Source organism: Oncorhynchus masou, chromosome 12 (genome assembly GCF_036934945.1).
Source record: "Oncorhynchus masou masou isolate Uvic2021 chromosome 12, UVic_Omas_1.1, whole genome shotgun sequence".
NCBI classification, from domain to species: Eukaryota; Metazoa; Chordata; class Actinopteri; order Salmoniformes; family Salmonidae; genus Oncorhynchus; species Oncorhynchus masou.
The window spans coordinates 43,682,468-43,698,695 of NC_088223.1; the positions used below are offsets into that span (position 1 = coordinate 43,682,468).

A 16,228-nucleotide genomic window follows, 5' to 3' on the forward strand; every position below is an offset into this window, starting at 1 on the left:
TCTCCCATCTCCTCATTGGTTTATAGAAGCAGGTACCCACGTGCCATCTCCTCATTGGTTATACCCACGTGGGTAATTGAAAGACTAACTGTTTTACCGGTCGGCGTAGTAATACTATGAAAGTTTAGATGCCTATCACCATATAAGTTCAAAGATGAAAAAGTCTGGAAGGAGGAGAGATGAACGATTCGGTTGACCATTTTATGTGTGGATTAATTGTCGGTGTAGAGGACCCTGTGCATTTTTAGGTAAAATAACAACTCAATGTTTATATCCCAGGACAAATAGCTAGCAACAGCAAGCTAGCTAAATAGGACAAATTAGCTAGCTAGTGCAAGCTAACTAGCTAAATTGCCATAAATATTTAATGCTTTTCGACCTGTTCCCAAATTTATGTAATTGGTTCAGAGTTTGTTTTGATATTTTAACCTGCGTGTCATGATCGCATTTGGTGTAGGGGGACAAAATACATTTACGATGGCGCACGGGCACAGACGGTTTGGGTTCCGTGTTAGTACGTGTTTAATTTTTTAAAATTACATTTTGTAATGGTGTAGTGTGCCGGCAGACTGCAAAGAATGTTACCAAACATAGTGCACCTATGAGAAAACCTTTTGTAGAATTATATTTTCAAATAAGCTTACTGTTAATAGTAACAATTTGATATGTAACATGTTTATGTAATGTTGTTGCAATAGTAATTACACAGTTACTACACAGGCGCCAGTTAATGTAAGGTGTTCTTATGTGGTAAATTGCAAAACACCTAAGATGTTGCTCAATGGCAGAGTAATGGGGTTGTCTCTAAAAATTGAGTTAAAAGTGTCCTAAAATAATTTCAGGCATTTTTCTTCCTTGTTCAGCATTCCAGACCTGCTGGCCTCATTTGTCATCTAACCCAAAATGCAAATCTAAGCATTTTGCTGTTGCTGTCTTGCTGAAAAGTGTCTTTGAGCATGGACATGATCAGGGGTAACAGAATGTCATATCTTCATTATAAGTCACCAATCCCACGTGGTACACACATTCCTCAGCTGACATATCCTGACAGGAGGGGGCAAAATCTGCTCATCCATTTGGCCAGTATTAAATCACACTGTACTGTAATCAAGGCACACAAAAGCATGCCACATGAAGTACTTCAATATGCACACTTGTGCACTGGCCTCCAAGATGTTGTTTACCTTGAAACAAGCTTATTTTTTCATTGAGACTTTAGCAGCACAGACAAAATGCAGTAAACATGTTTTCTATACACATACTTTACCATGATTCCAGACACCCTAATCATAGACTGTTTTCTCTGCTACCGGAGCGCCAAGTCTAGGTCCAAAAGACTTCTTAATAGCTTCTACCCCCAAGCCATATGACTCCTGAACAGCTAATCAAATGGCTACCCGCACTGTTAGTGCACCTGCAGACAAGCAAAACCATGAACCCGCTCCTCGGAAAGACAATTGCTTTGAGATTCGCCGTCGGTCTGTGAATTGGAACATTACTTTTACGCAAGAACTTGGAATTTTACGCACAAAAACTAAGGTAAGTATTTGATCATGGCCCGTGGCATGTGTTTGGGCAGCTGAACCGGACTCTTGCTTTCTTCATATATATATATATATATTTTTTTTTTAACCGCTCCCCTCCGCTCAGCTTCATGATAAGTAGAAGACCCCGAGGATAAAGACTTTTCCGGCTAGGACTTTCTTATCCATGTGTAGATTTCCACAATAATTCGTCAAATGTGAAAAAAACAGGAATGGAAGTGGAGTAAATCAAAAGAAAGTGCTTGTGATAACGATGGGACGTACTTCAACTCAAAATGCGTTAGGGGAAATGTAGGCTAAAACGGATGGAAAAAAGTGTATTTACACAAGTAAACACAAAACCAACTGTTGGAGAACTGTTCACACGTAGTCTAATGTCCATCACTGTTGTAGGGTGGACCGTGTTGAAAGACAGATGAATAGGAAGTAAAGTGTAGTGTAATTATGAGACCCATCCCTCATTTCCATATCTAGTGTGGGTCTCCTGGACCTTAGCCAATCGAAAGCCACCAATGTGGTTAAGCATTATCCTATTATCCTCCATCATAATTACACCGACATGCGCAATCTGTACGTTGGTCAAATCAGCTAATATTCTGTACCTTATTTCACTGGCCCAACTTTCTATGACGGGTTCTATTTGTTTACTGCCAATGTATCGGCAAAGGCAGCAATGCATAACGGACGACATGTAAGCGAAGCCACAACATCTCAAGTCAGACGAAGAAGAGTTGCAAATTTACGTCCCATCACAACATGGTACGTGAGATTCACACACCACACTATAATAGGCTACAGGCCTATTTTGCTTTAATAGTTATGATTTCATAACGTATTTTAATTCTTCATAACCTTTCATATTGTATTACTGTGAATGGGAGCATATTTTCAACGTTCTTTATCCTGTACATCAGGGTGATATTTCTTATAAAATCTTAGAAAGTGGACTACATAAATGGTAGCCTATAGCCTAGATAAATAATATACATTGGCACAAATAAATTCAATTCCCCTCGGATATGATGAGATCATTCTGGATATGTTGTCATCTGATCGATTTCAAAGCACACTTTCATGAGTTATGCGTGCAGTTTTGCCCATTGGCAGGACTAATGGTATAAATTAGTCTTGAGAAATGTGTAGCTCATTAGGTTGCATCCTTTCAGTGTGAATTAATATTGAAAACAGTTGCATGCAGTTGTGTAGTGGAGAGTAAATGCAGTTTATACACATTTTGCGCAAAATGCATTGAAAGTGTAGGAAGCGTTACTTTTTTCACCTCAACCTGCGTTCAGTTTACCTACATGTTTTTTTTTACCACTACATCACTGGATATATGAAAAAAATGTTTTGTCATCAAAGAATTTCCTGACTGAATTTTGACATATATAAAAAATTAAATAGTTTCACATAGGACCCATATCAACTCCTCTCTATATTATTTCCTACTTCTAGTATAACTGTATAATGCTAATGAAAAACTATATGGTAGGCATCTATGGTTACTATTGAAATATGATTTACATAATGGCCTATAGGTCTAGAATGTTCGGTTTTGGATTAAGGAAGTGTTCATGATAATAAGGATACCCCTACTAATTCGTTTTTTTAAAGAGGTAGGCTATATAGGTCTAGGGGTAAAAGAGGATGCCTAATGGGAAAGATTTTACTTTTTTTATTAGAGTATATTGTTCCTCAGGTTTTGAAAAGAAAACATGTATGGTCATTGAAATGTTTTTGTTATTTCATATTCTACTGCAATTGATATGCTAAACCCACTGGTCACAAGCTGGTTAAAATCAACATTGTTTCAACATAATTTGTCAAAGCAAAGTATTGACATATTGTGACATATGGAATTTACATGGAAAATGAATTGGATTTGAAAAAAGTAATCAAATGAAACTTGTTTTGAGGGTGAAATTTCAACCACAGGATTATGTCATCATGGTAACCAAATATTAACATAGACAAACCTTGTATAATTTTTTTTGAATTTGTACCTTTAAAACAATGTCAGATCTTCAACGTTATTTCCACTATCAGAAAACAACAATATAGGCAGGGTAGCACCTCATACTGGAAAATTAATTTAACTACAGCTATCCTTTGTTCTCCCATCCAGGGTTTTAAACAAGCCCTGCTTATGATATTTCTCACTGACTATTACCAATGTGTTTAACAGAGCAAATTAAATGTGACCATACTTTATCACTCATAGCGTCAATTATGCTATTTACATTTAGGCCTATATAACATTTTCAATGTCATCAACAGCTATTGTTTCAATTCAACCCTGGACTCAACTAAAAATAGACAATACATAGGCCTAGGGTTTCAAGCTCTGATTGAATTCAAATGTAATGATATTAAATAGTGTTTGGTTGTCAACCCAACCAAATATCAACATTTGAAGGCGAAGCATCTTCTACTTGGATAGTTCCATCTGTGCCACTGACTTAATTCCAGTTTGTTTACAAATTAATACGTGTATGTTAGATTCACATCTCCATTTCAACCAAAAATGTAAGTTAAGCAATGTGACTAAATCAAATCAAACTTCATTTAAAGTGCATTTAAAGTTTGATTTGATTTACTCCTATAATTTAACGTAGATTTTGGGCACACAGCCAAGACAACGCAGGAGTGGCTTCGGGACAAGTCTCTGAATGTCCTTGAGTGGTCCAGCCAGAGCCTAGACTTGAACCCAATCGAACATCTCTGGAGAGTCCTGAAAATAGCACACAGCCAAGACAACGCAGGAGTGGCTTCGGGACAAGTCTCTGAATGTCCTTGAGTGGTCCAGCCAGAGCCCAGACTTGAACCCAATCGAACATCTCTGGAGAGTCCTGAAAATAGCTGTGCAGTGATGCTCCCCATCCAACCTGACAGCGCTTGAGAGGATCTGCAGAGAAAAATGGGAGAACGTCCCCAAATACAGGTGTGCCAAGTGTCGTGAGGTGTTATCATTAATGTGATGACATGCTATTTATCAAATAAATTACTGTTTATAATTAAGCGATTACATTTCAGGTAATCATTAACTCAGTAACCTGGGGAAAAACTGGATAAGTTTGTTGAATGAGTTACCTTTTCCCGATTTAACTCAAAGTATATCTGTAACGGCTTTCTTCTACCTCCTTCTCTGATGAAGAGGTGGAATAAGGATCGGACCAAAATGCAACGTGGTTCGTTCGATACATCTTTAATGAAGAAGAAGACGAACAATACAAAACAACAAACGTTGAAAACTGAAACAGCCCTGACTGGTGCAACAAACACAGAGACAGGAACAATCACCCACAAACACACAGTGAAACCCAGGCTACCTAAATATGGTTCCCAATCAGAGACAACGATAATCACCTGACTCTGATTGAGAACCGCCTCAGGCAGTCATAGACTAATCTATACACCCCACACAACCCCAAGACGAAACACACTACAAATAAACCCATGCCACACCCTGGCCTGACTCAATAAATGAATATAACATAATAAATATAGACCAGGGCGTGACAGAACCCCCCCCCCCTAAGGTGCGGACTCCCGGACGCACATCAAAACAATAGGGCGGCTCCGGCTCGGGACGTGGAACCCATTCTATGAATGTCTTAGTCCCCCCTCCTCGCGTCCTAGGATTGTCCACCCTCGCCGCCGACCATGGCCTAGTAGTCCTCACCCAGAACCCCACTGGACTGAGGGGCAGCTCGGGACAGAAGGGCAGCTCGGGACAGAGGGGCAGCTCGGGACAGAGGGGCAGCTCGGGACAGAGGGGCAGCTCGGGACAGAGAGGCAGCTTGGGACAGAGAGGCAGCTCGGGACAGAGGGGGAGCTCGGGACAGAGGAAGTCCAGCACTGAGAGGAAGCCCAGCACTGAGAGGAAGCCCAGCACTGAGAGGAAGCCCAGCACTGAGAGGAAGCCCAGCCAGGCAGTTGAATCCGGCAGATCCTGGCTGACTCGCAGATCTGGAAGAGTCTGGCTGACTGGCAGATCTGGAAGAGTCTGGTTGACTGGCAGATCTGGAAGAGTCTGGCTGACTGGCAGATCTGGAAGAGTCTGGCTGACTGGCGGATCCTGGCAGACTGACGGCTCTGGCTGCTTCATGCTGACTGGCGGCTCTGGCTGCTCCATGCTGACTGGCGGCTCTGGCTGCTCCATGCAGATTGACAGCTCTGGCGGCTTCTTGCAGACTGACAGCTCTGGCTGCTCCATGCAGACTAACAGCTCTGGCAGCTCCTTGCAGACTGGCAGCTCCTTGCAGACTGGCAGCTGCTTGCAGACTGGCAGCTCCTTGTAGACTGGCAGGTCCTTGCAGACTGGCAGCTCCATGCAGACTGGCAGCTCCATGCAGACTGGCAGCTCCATGCAGACTGGCAGCTCTGGCTGCTCCAAGCAGACTGACAGCTCTGGCTGCTCCATGCAGACTGGCAGCTCTGGCTGCTCCATGCAGACTGGCAGCTCTGGCTGCTCCATGAAGACTGGCAGCTCTGGCTGCTCCATGCAGACTGGCAGCTCTGGCTGCTCCATGCAGACTGGCAGCTCTGGCTGCTCCATGCAGACTGGCAGCTCTGGCTGCTCCATGCAGACTGGCAGCTCTGGCTGCTCTAAACGGGCAGGAGACTCCGGCAACGCTGTAGAGGCGGAAGGCTCTGGCAGCGCTAAACAGGTGGGAGACTCCAGCAGCGCTGTAGAGGAGGAAGGCTTCGACAGCGCTGAACAGGCGGGAGGCTCCGACAGCACAGGAGAGGCGAGGCGCACTGTAGGCCTGATGCGTGGTACTGGCACTGATGGTACTGGGCCGAGGACACGCACAGGAAGCCTGGTGCGGGGAGCTGCCACCGAAGGGCTGGTGTGTGGAGATGGCACAGGATGGGCTAGACCGTGAAGGCGTACTGGAGATCTTGAGAGCAGTGTTGGCACAGGACGTGCAAGGCTAGGGATGTGCACAGGAGGCCTGGTGCGTGAGGCTGGCACCAACTTCACCAGCCGACTAACACGCACCTCAGGACGAGTATGGAGCGCTGACCCAGGTGCCATTAAATCCCTGACACGTTCCGTCGGGCGAATTCCATGCAAAAAGCACCAACACAGCAACTCCCTCATTTCTCTCTCCTCCAATTTCCCCATTAACTCCTTCACAGTCTCTGCTTCGCTCACCTCCAACACCGGTTCTGGTCTCCTCCTTGGCTCCTCACGATAAACAGGGAGAGTGAGCTCAGGTCTGACTCCTGACTCTGCCACACTCTCCCTGAGCCCCCCCCCAAGAAATTTTTGGGGCTGACTCTCGGGCTTCCATCCACGTCGCCGCGCTGCCTCCTCATACCAGCGCCTCTCAGCTCTCACCGCCTCCAGTTCTTCTTTGGGGCGGCGATATTCTCCAGGCTGATCCCAGGGTCCATCTCCGAACAATTTCTCCTCCCAAGTCCAGAAGTCCTGTGATCGCTGTTGCTGCCTTTGTTGCTTCTCCTGTGGCTCCTGCCCGTTGACACGTTGCTTGGTCCGTTTGTGGTGGGTGATTCTGTAATGGCTTTCTTCTACCTCCTTCTCTGACGAAGAGGGAGCCATAGACTAATCTATACACCCCACACAACCCCAAGACGAAACACGCTACAAATAAACCCATGTCACACCCTGGCCTGACTCAATAAATGAATATAACATAATAAATATAGACCAGGGCGTGACAATATCAGAATATTGATTTCATAGCACTCACTCATTTATCAATTTCCTCAGTCTCATTCTGACTCTCATAATTCATAAATCTGCACAAACCCGGGTCTCGATAATCATTCGGTACCACACAAATTGAGTTGATAATTTATTTTCTAACAAGCTAAATAATAACATAAGATACACATACACAAACACACACAGTCTAGGGTATGGATTAGAATTTAATACAATGATAACAGATACCTAGTGGACCAACACAATATGACACGTTACACAAGATGGAGATTTAAAGAGATTCAACACTTGGATAGATTTGTACACTATGCTTAGTTTTAACCCCAAGACCTTGCCCCCGAACTGCCGCTCTAATGGGTAAAAAATGTAATGCATGTATTTACGTGTTGAAGGTCTCCATTGGGTATCTATTCGTGGGCCGAGTTCTGCTTAGTGGGAAAGGTTTGGCCGATGCCTTGTTCTTTCGTCTTCAGGTGTAAGTCTCCGATTGTCCACACAATGTCACAATGTCCTTTCTCTTAGTCGTCTGTTTCCTTGCACTCATTCTGTGAGTGGTCTTCACAGGACGGCTAATCAGCCGTGTCGACGCTACCAGCATGGGTAGGAGGGCCGTGTAGACACCCGGTGACTGGAAAATAATAGCCAGAGTGTCCTGCTTAAGTTCACCTTCAGTACTTAGAATAGCTACTCCACCATAAACTTCAATGTTCAGAGATGTTACTTTGTCTTCAACCTCGTGTTGCGTTTCGAGGTCACAACTAGTTGTAAAACCTTTGCTGCAGCGCATAGTAAAATTAGTCTTATATGTAAATTCTTCACTCACATGTTTTATACCCTCGGGTCACAAGGGGCGTTTCTGTCTACACGACACGCTCTCTGGGTTCCCTGGGGCATAGCTCGTTACAAGGCAAGGTATTAGGATTTACTATGATTTTGTAGACAACTAAAATCACAGTCTTATCATCACCAAACATTCTCTTTCATCTGGATATTCTCTACACAACATAAAATATGTAAACATCACATATACATTATGAAAACTCTTCATGTTACAATATTTTTGTTATAATATCCTTATTTAACTTTTAATAACATCATAAAATAGACATTCATCATTGTTACCAGCATATATTGTCCCAAAGTCCATTCATTTGTTGTTCTGTCGTTTTGGGCTATAAACTCTTCCTAAGGCACACAGGCATTATAATTTACGATGGGCGTGAGGTCATAACCCCCCCAACACACCTCCATATCTCTCCCCCTCTGCGGGAGGGAGAGATATCTCTGTAGAACTGTGATCCACTGTAACCTGATCCTCACGTGTCTATGTTTGTGTTGCTTCACAGTCCCCGCTGTTCCATAAGGTTTATTTTTATCTGTTTTTTAAATCTTAAATCTTTAAATCCATGTAGTCATGGCTGTCATGCTGGTATATGGGGTCGGGAGACAAGCGCAGGACTACGTAATAGTTTTATTTATTTATTTAACCAAATTACAGCGTGCCGTGTACAGGCACGGAGACGAAGACCAAAGAAACACGTATACCAAACACAGGGTTGAGACCCAAACAAAAGACCGAGGAGTACCTCATATAAATACACAATCGCACAATGATTATCACACGGGACGAGACCCCTAATCATCTGAACAATACACGTGGCATGAATGCCAAAACAACACAGCACAGGTACTCACACGACCAACGGACATTGGAACAATAATTAACATGACAATGGTGCGCAAAGGCCACACTTATACATTTACTAATCAATGGGAATAGGGGCCAGGTGTGCTTAATGACAGTTCCGGAGGGATCCATGATAATGACTATGTAGTACTGTGTGCCTCCCATAGTCTGTTCTGAACTTGGGGACTGGGACTGTGGCATGTCTTGTGGGGTATGCATGGGTGTCTGAGCGTTGTAGCGATGAAGTCAATCTCTCCTCCACTTTGAGCCAGGAGAGATTGAAATGCTTATTATTAATGTTTGCTTTCTGTGTACATCCAAGGGCCAGCCGCTCTAACTTGTTCTGAGCCAATTGCAATTTTCCTAAGTCCCTCTTTGTGGCACCTGCCCACACGACTGAATAATATTCCAAGTGCTACAAAACTAGAGCCTGTAGGACCTGCTTTGTTGATGGTGCTGTTAAGGTAGAAGAGCGCTTTATTATGGACAGACTTCTCCCCATCTTAGCTACTGTTGCATCAATGTTTTGACCATGACAGTTTACAATACAGGGTTACTCCAAGCAATTTAGTCACCTCAACTTACTCAATTAACCAACATTATTTATTACAAGACTTAGTTGTGGTTTAAGGTTTAGTGAATGCCTTGTCCCAAATACAACTAACTTTTTTTCCTGGAATCTAACATTACTAACTAACATTACTGAGTCCCACTGCCATATTTTCAAGCATGGTGGCTGCATCATGTTATGGGTATGCTTGAAATAGTTAAGGACTGCAAGTGTTTAATAAAAAATACGAATTAACTTTCAGCAGGATAATAACCTTATACACAAGTCCAAATCTACACTGGAGTTGTTTAACAAGAATACTGAATGTCTAGCAATGATCAACAACCAATTTGACAAAGCTGGATGAATTTTGAAAATAATAATGTGTAAATGTTGCACAATCCAGGTGTGGAAAGCTCTTAGAGACGTACCCAGAAAGACTCACATCTGTAATCACTGCCAAAGGTGATTAACACTACCTACATGTACATATTACCTTGACTAACCGCTGCCCCCGCACATTGACTCTGTACCGGTACCCCCTATATATATCCTCGCTATTGTTCATTTACTGCTGCTGTTTAAATATTTGTTACTTTTATTTTCTATTTTTTTTTACTTATCAATTTTTTGCTTCATTTTTTGTGACAAATAACATTTTATTTGATAAGGGGGTTAAATACTTATCTAATCAAGATTTTTTTTATTTTCCATATTTTTTTTTACAAATGTTTATTTTTTCCACTTTAACATTAGAATATTTTTGTGAAGATCGTTGACAAAATAGAAGACAATTAAATACATTTTTATCCCACTTTGTAACAGAACAAAATGTGGAAAAAGTCAAGGGGTGTGAATACTTTGAAGGCACTTACTTTGAAGGCACTCTCTACTTAAATGTTTTGTGTGCTGTTTAAGCTTAAAAAAAGCCCTCAGTGTGTTGACCGGTTATTATCAGGGCAGTTGTTGTGACAATTCCACACTGTATATCAGACATTCTCACACACACACACATGCTGTGCATATGTGCTGTATATGTGCATATGTGCTGTCACAATGGCCCTGTTTTTCAACCAGTTACATGAATTCACTCAAAAAATATTTAAAAAATGTGTCTATCATTGTTTGTTTGACAGTTCTAAGTACCCAAAAAAGAATTTGCTACAATGTTTACTTGTTTCAACAAAACTTGTTTTATTTCATTTGATGTACAGAATAGACAAAACCTTGGACAGATCACAGCACTCATAGATAAGTTTATGCCATATTTACATTCACTGGTCAAATGTAGTGCACTATATAGGGAATATGGTGGCATTTTGGATGCACATTAAGTTTAATTTATGCTGGAACTTCCCAGCATTATAGAATAGTCATCAATATATCTGTACCTATTGCATATTCAAAATTAATATCATATAAAGGAAAAAATATAATTTTCTTGTATGTGCAAAGGAGGAATTTACAGCTAGGGATTACAATTTTGTTCACCACATGTTTATAGCTGGATTATGTAAGTATTAGTGAAGTTATTTAATATCAACATCAGACCAAGAAGTACATATTTGAATGATAGATGTTTTATTTATTTTTATTGAACATTTATTTAATTAGGCAAGTCAGTTATGAACAAATTCTTATTTGCAAAAGGCCTCCTGCGGGGATGGGAGACAGCAGATTCTGACTTTATACACTGCACTCTTTGATAGTTAGCAAACCAGGCCAAAGACTCCTCAGAGACACCAATACTCCTTAGCCAGCCCACAAGAATTGATACTATTTTAAACTAAGTATTACTTTCAAAATAGAAGCAGAATGCTATATTAATAATTTAAAAGGTTCCTATAAAACTGAGTAAATGAAGATCAATTATCGGGTTTTCCTTGTTTTGTTTCTTAAATTACGACACTATAAATATCATATCGCATTCATTCACAGAATGTAGACATTTGAATTAACTGTAAAATATTATTTTGAAATATTGCAATTGTATGAACTTGTTTTCAACTTGTTTACAGAAGGTCATTTTGTAAACAATTTCACAAAGATAATAAAAAGAAATCCAGACATGCTCTGATAGACTATGATAACATGTTTGTTTGACAGAGTCAAGTGTTCTGGAATAGCATTCGAAATTCCTGCTGCGGAAATTAGTGGTTGATTGCAAATAGGGAATGAGCGTGTCTAAGACCCAATTTGTACTCAATTTGTTCTATGAATGCGTTGGAAATCAATAATCAATGAATGTGAATGTCAAGTTGCAGTATGCACAATGGATAGCTCACATAATTTGCATAAAAATAGATTGAATTTAGTAGAAACTGGGTCTATTATGATGCAATGAATAAATAGATTTAGAATGAGAACTATATATTTTGTTCATCATTAAAAATGTTTACTCTTACTGTAATTGAAGTGTTATAGTCTTCCTCATTATATTAACAAACAATTATTTTCTTCTCTCCCTGTTTTCCATGAAGCTCAATTGGAGGGAATGGATGAGGAGAAGCATCGCAGTGGGGAAACGCCCGTGTGTGAAAAATGTGATGAGTCCTTCACCTGGCCCGATCTGTATGAGAACCAGAGAAGCTCCACAGAGGACCCAGCTCAGGTCCACATTGTGAAGGAAGATGAGGGGATGCCTGGACCTGAGGGACCCCAAGCTGGATCCTCCCAAACCCCCAGTCTGGCCCTTCTTAGCCTGGCCCCCAGCGACTCAGCAGACATCGAGTCAGTGGATGGGGGCCTTGAGCTGGTGGAGCCTGGGAATGATAAGGATAATGACAGCACAGATATGTTAGAGGAGATGAGCATGGGAAAGATGGAAGATGAATCCATGGAGATGGAGCAGCAGTACCACAACAAGCATAAGTCATCTGGTCTTCAGAATCCCCCAGATAGAGCCGAATTGGCCATCCCTTCATCTCAGTCATCCGCTATGACCAGCAGCATGCCCAGTACCAACGTAACGCTGGAGATCCTCCACAGTATCCAGGTTGCTGTGGCCCAGTTCTCCCAGAGCCTCCACAGCAGTGGGGCAGGAGGGAAGGCGGCCACAGAGGCCGTCCTAGTGATCCTAGAACACCTTCTGGCTCTGCAACAGCAACAGGTCCACCAGTTACAGCTTATTGAGCAGATCCGTAGCCAGGTGACGTTCATGAACAGACAGCCCGCACAAACAGCACTAAACCCAGTCTCCAGAGCCTTATCACTGGCACCGAACCCTATCCCCTCTCAAGGTCTCATCGCTCCCCCTGTCCTACCACAGTATGGGACGATACCCTCTGCCGCCAATGAACAAGTGTCTGTGTCTTTGGCATCTGTGATTGAGAGGACCGACACACTCTCCTCACAAACTTCATACGGACAGGCCCACACGAGAGATGTTAGATGTACCTCAGCTCCCTCTAACAACTCTGCTCCTCCCCCTACTACATGCAACAATATTTCCTTATTACAGCCTCCCTACACGGGTTCACATACAAGCGGTAGCTGTATTCAGACACTGAACCTTTCCTGCCCACTTTCCATGCAGGGACAGAGCAACATTCTCCTCAGCTCACCATCCAGCCTGCCGTTTCTACCTCAGAGCCCCCCCAGTAGTGTCATCTTCCCCAACCCCTAGCCAGCATCGCAACCACTATTAATACCCTCAACCCCCTTTCTGCCCTGATGAAGCACCACTGGAATGGCAAGCTGCCCAATGTGTCCATGTTAAACACCAAGCCCATCCCCGAGGAGCCCTTTTTCAAGCATACGTGCAGGTTCTGCACCAAAGTATTTTGCAGCGACAGCTCACTGCAGATCCACCTGCGCTCTCACACTGGGGAGAGGCCCTTCAAGTGCAACATCTGCGGCAATCGCTTCTCCACTAAAGGGAACCTGAAAGTCCACTTCCAAAGACACAAGGAAAAGTATCCCCATGTTCAGATGAACCCTTATCCAATGCCGGAGTATTTAGAAAATGTGCCAACGACCTCTGGTATTCCCTATGGAATGTCATTCACTCCTGAAAAACCAGTAGCCACTTGGCTGGATAGCAAACCTGTTTTAGCGATGGTACCCACCTCGATTGGCCTTCAGCTTCCCTCCACTCTCTCTACTATGGGAAGCTCAAGTGACTCTCTAAGTGTCACACTATCCATCAAATCTCATTTTAGGCCCTCCCCAGACTCAAGTGAATGTGTGTCTTTGTTGCCGAACACTACAGGCAATGAAACTAGTGTTCCCACGGCTTTAAAGTCTCCACAGTCTAATCAGGAGCTGGAAGCAGAGGAAATGCACCTGCCCCAAAACTACACGACTAAACCCAGGGTGAGTCCAGTTACTGTTACAACAAGAACAGCCATGACTATGACCACATCCATACCTGAGCCCAGTGCTCCAACTTCCCCCGTTTCTAACTCCTCACCACTTTCCCTGGCCTCTGACCTGTTCAAAGCCAAGATTCCATTCGGTGGCCTCCTGGACTCTATACAAACGTCAGAAACCTCAAAGCTCCAGCAGCTGGTGGAGAACATCGACAAGAAAATAACAGACCCCAACCAGTGTGTCCTCTGTCACCGCGTGCTCAGCTGCCAGAGCATGCTGAAGATGCACTACTGTATCCACACTGGGGAGAGGCCCTTTAAATGTAAGGTGTGTGTCAGGGCTTTCACCAAAGGAAACCTGAAGACACACATTGGTGTCCGCAGAGTAAACTTTCCTCTCCAGGTTCAACATTCATGTCCCATCTGCCATAAGACATTCACCAAAGCTGTAGTGCTACAGCAGCACCTTCACATGCATATGGGGAATCAGATCTTAAACTCACCCTTAATGGAAGGCCTACAGGACCTGGACACTGATCTCTCCTCCCATGAGAAATACTTTGACAGCCTGAGTAACTATGACAACGACCTCATGGATGACAACTCCATGGAGGAGGAAGAAGAAGTGGGTGTAGATTCCCTCAAACCCCTGAGCTCTGTCTCTAGTTCTCCTCCCAACTCTGATGCTGTTGTCTCCAGAATAGCCTCACTGGAGAACCAAATGAAAATGATAGAGTCCACCCTTAACCTAAACCATTCCTTTGGGCTAAAGTCAATGATGAATGGGTTTATGGACAGTGAATGCCGCGTTGCTATCCACTCCTCTATAGTGGGAGAAGGACAGAGTCACAATACAGCCGGCAACCCAAACGTGTCTGAATCGTCCACCTCCATGCTTGTACCAGTGTCACCTGCACAAAACTCTGAGGTCCACCTCTGCAAATCCCTGTCTGGGAATCACAGTGGAGAGTCCCAAGAGATCACAACCTCAGTGAAGAGTGAGCAAAATGAATCGCCCACCTTAACTCTGGTACTGGAAAACGGAGTGGCCCTGGATCTGAGTGGGATTCAACCTAACAGGCAGTGTGTGAAACAGAAGTCCTTACAGCATGATGTTCCTGAGTAGAGAACGTGGTAAGATTACAGTTGATATTATCTGTTGATATTGTTAACTGTATAGAGTAAGTGTAATAACAATGTTAAAATAACAGTGTTCAATTTATAAATGCTCTGTGTCAATACAATGGTTGAAAATGTTGTTTTCTTTATTTTAACTTTGTTTTAGGTGCCAGCCAAAGCATTCCTGGCCTGGTTACCAGCATTGCGCCAAGGATGATCAAGTCTGAAATTAATGGGTACCATCGACCGATGAATGTCAACAAGGGGGTGCATCATCCATTTGGCCTCCCGGTCCCTGCCAGTCCTCCATCTCTGGTGAACCCAGGAATCACTTCTCTGTTTGGGCTACCTCAACTTCGACGGACCCCGAAGCAGCACAACTGCCACACGTGTGGGAAGAACTTCTCCTCAGCCAGTGCTGTACAGATCCATGAGAGGACCCACACAGGGGAGAAACCTTTCGGCTGCTCCATCTGTGGCAGGGCATTCACAACTAAAGGAAACCTGAAGGTACCACACATTCCTTTTGAATTGTAATTACTGTATTTATTACCCAAACACACTAAAGACTCTGTACCTGATGTTCAGTTTATAGATGGAAATGCTCTATCAGCTATGAGTAATTTTAATGGATTTTTGTTTCATCTTGTCCATCCCCTCTCCCTCATTCCTCTTTAGGTACACTGCCATTAAGTTAGGAGAGACGTTTCAGAAGGACCTGACAGCACAGGCCATGAACATGGACACAGGGTTCTGGAATCGCTACGTGGCAGCTATAACCAATGGTCTGGCCATGAAGAACAATGAGATCTCAGTGATCCAGAATGGACAGCTTTATGCCATGACGGCAGGAATGGACAGAGTCAGCACTGGAGGTAGCCCACCAATGACCAGTCTGGGAAAGACAGCCGTGGACCTTAGAATTAACCAACACTTTCTATGTTAATTGATGAAGTCAAAAAAAATTGGAAACATTGAAATAACTTTAATAGTAGATTAATAAGATAAATATATTATACAAACAATGTAGAGAATAATGAATTAATTTATTTGTAAAAATCTACAAAAATATTTGTCTCATGAGCCACATACAACAGGTACCTTACCTGTTAACTCTTATAATATATACAGATAAAAACATTGTATTAATTCAGAGCTATAGTATTTAATTCTTGTTTTATTTTACTGTCCGTTTACAAATGTTGGTTTTGCCTCAAGTTGTTTCACTTTGTCCATGGTGCTAACTAGAGACATATACTCTATTTCAATAAGGGAAAATGTGATATAGAAATGCAAAAAGAGGAATCTGTCTGTTGCCCACTA

At 42.8% G+C, this 16,228-nt stretch overlaps 1 pseudogene; it reads left to right on the top strand.

Moving 5' to 3' along the window:
• Positions 1 to 15,851, top strand: part of LOC135549334 (sal-like protein 3) — a 40,261-nt pseudogene extending 24,410 nt beyond the window's left edge.
• Positions 15,852 to 16,228: the final 377 nt, after the last annotated feature.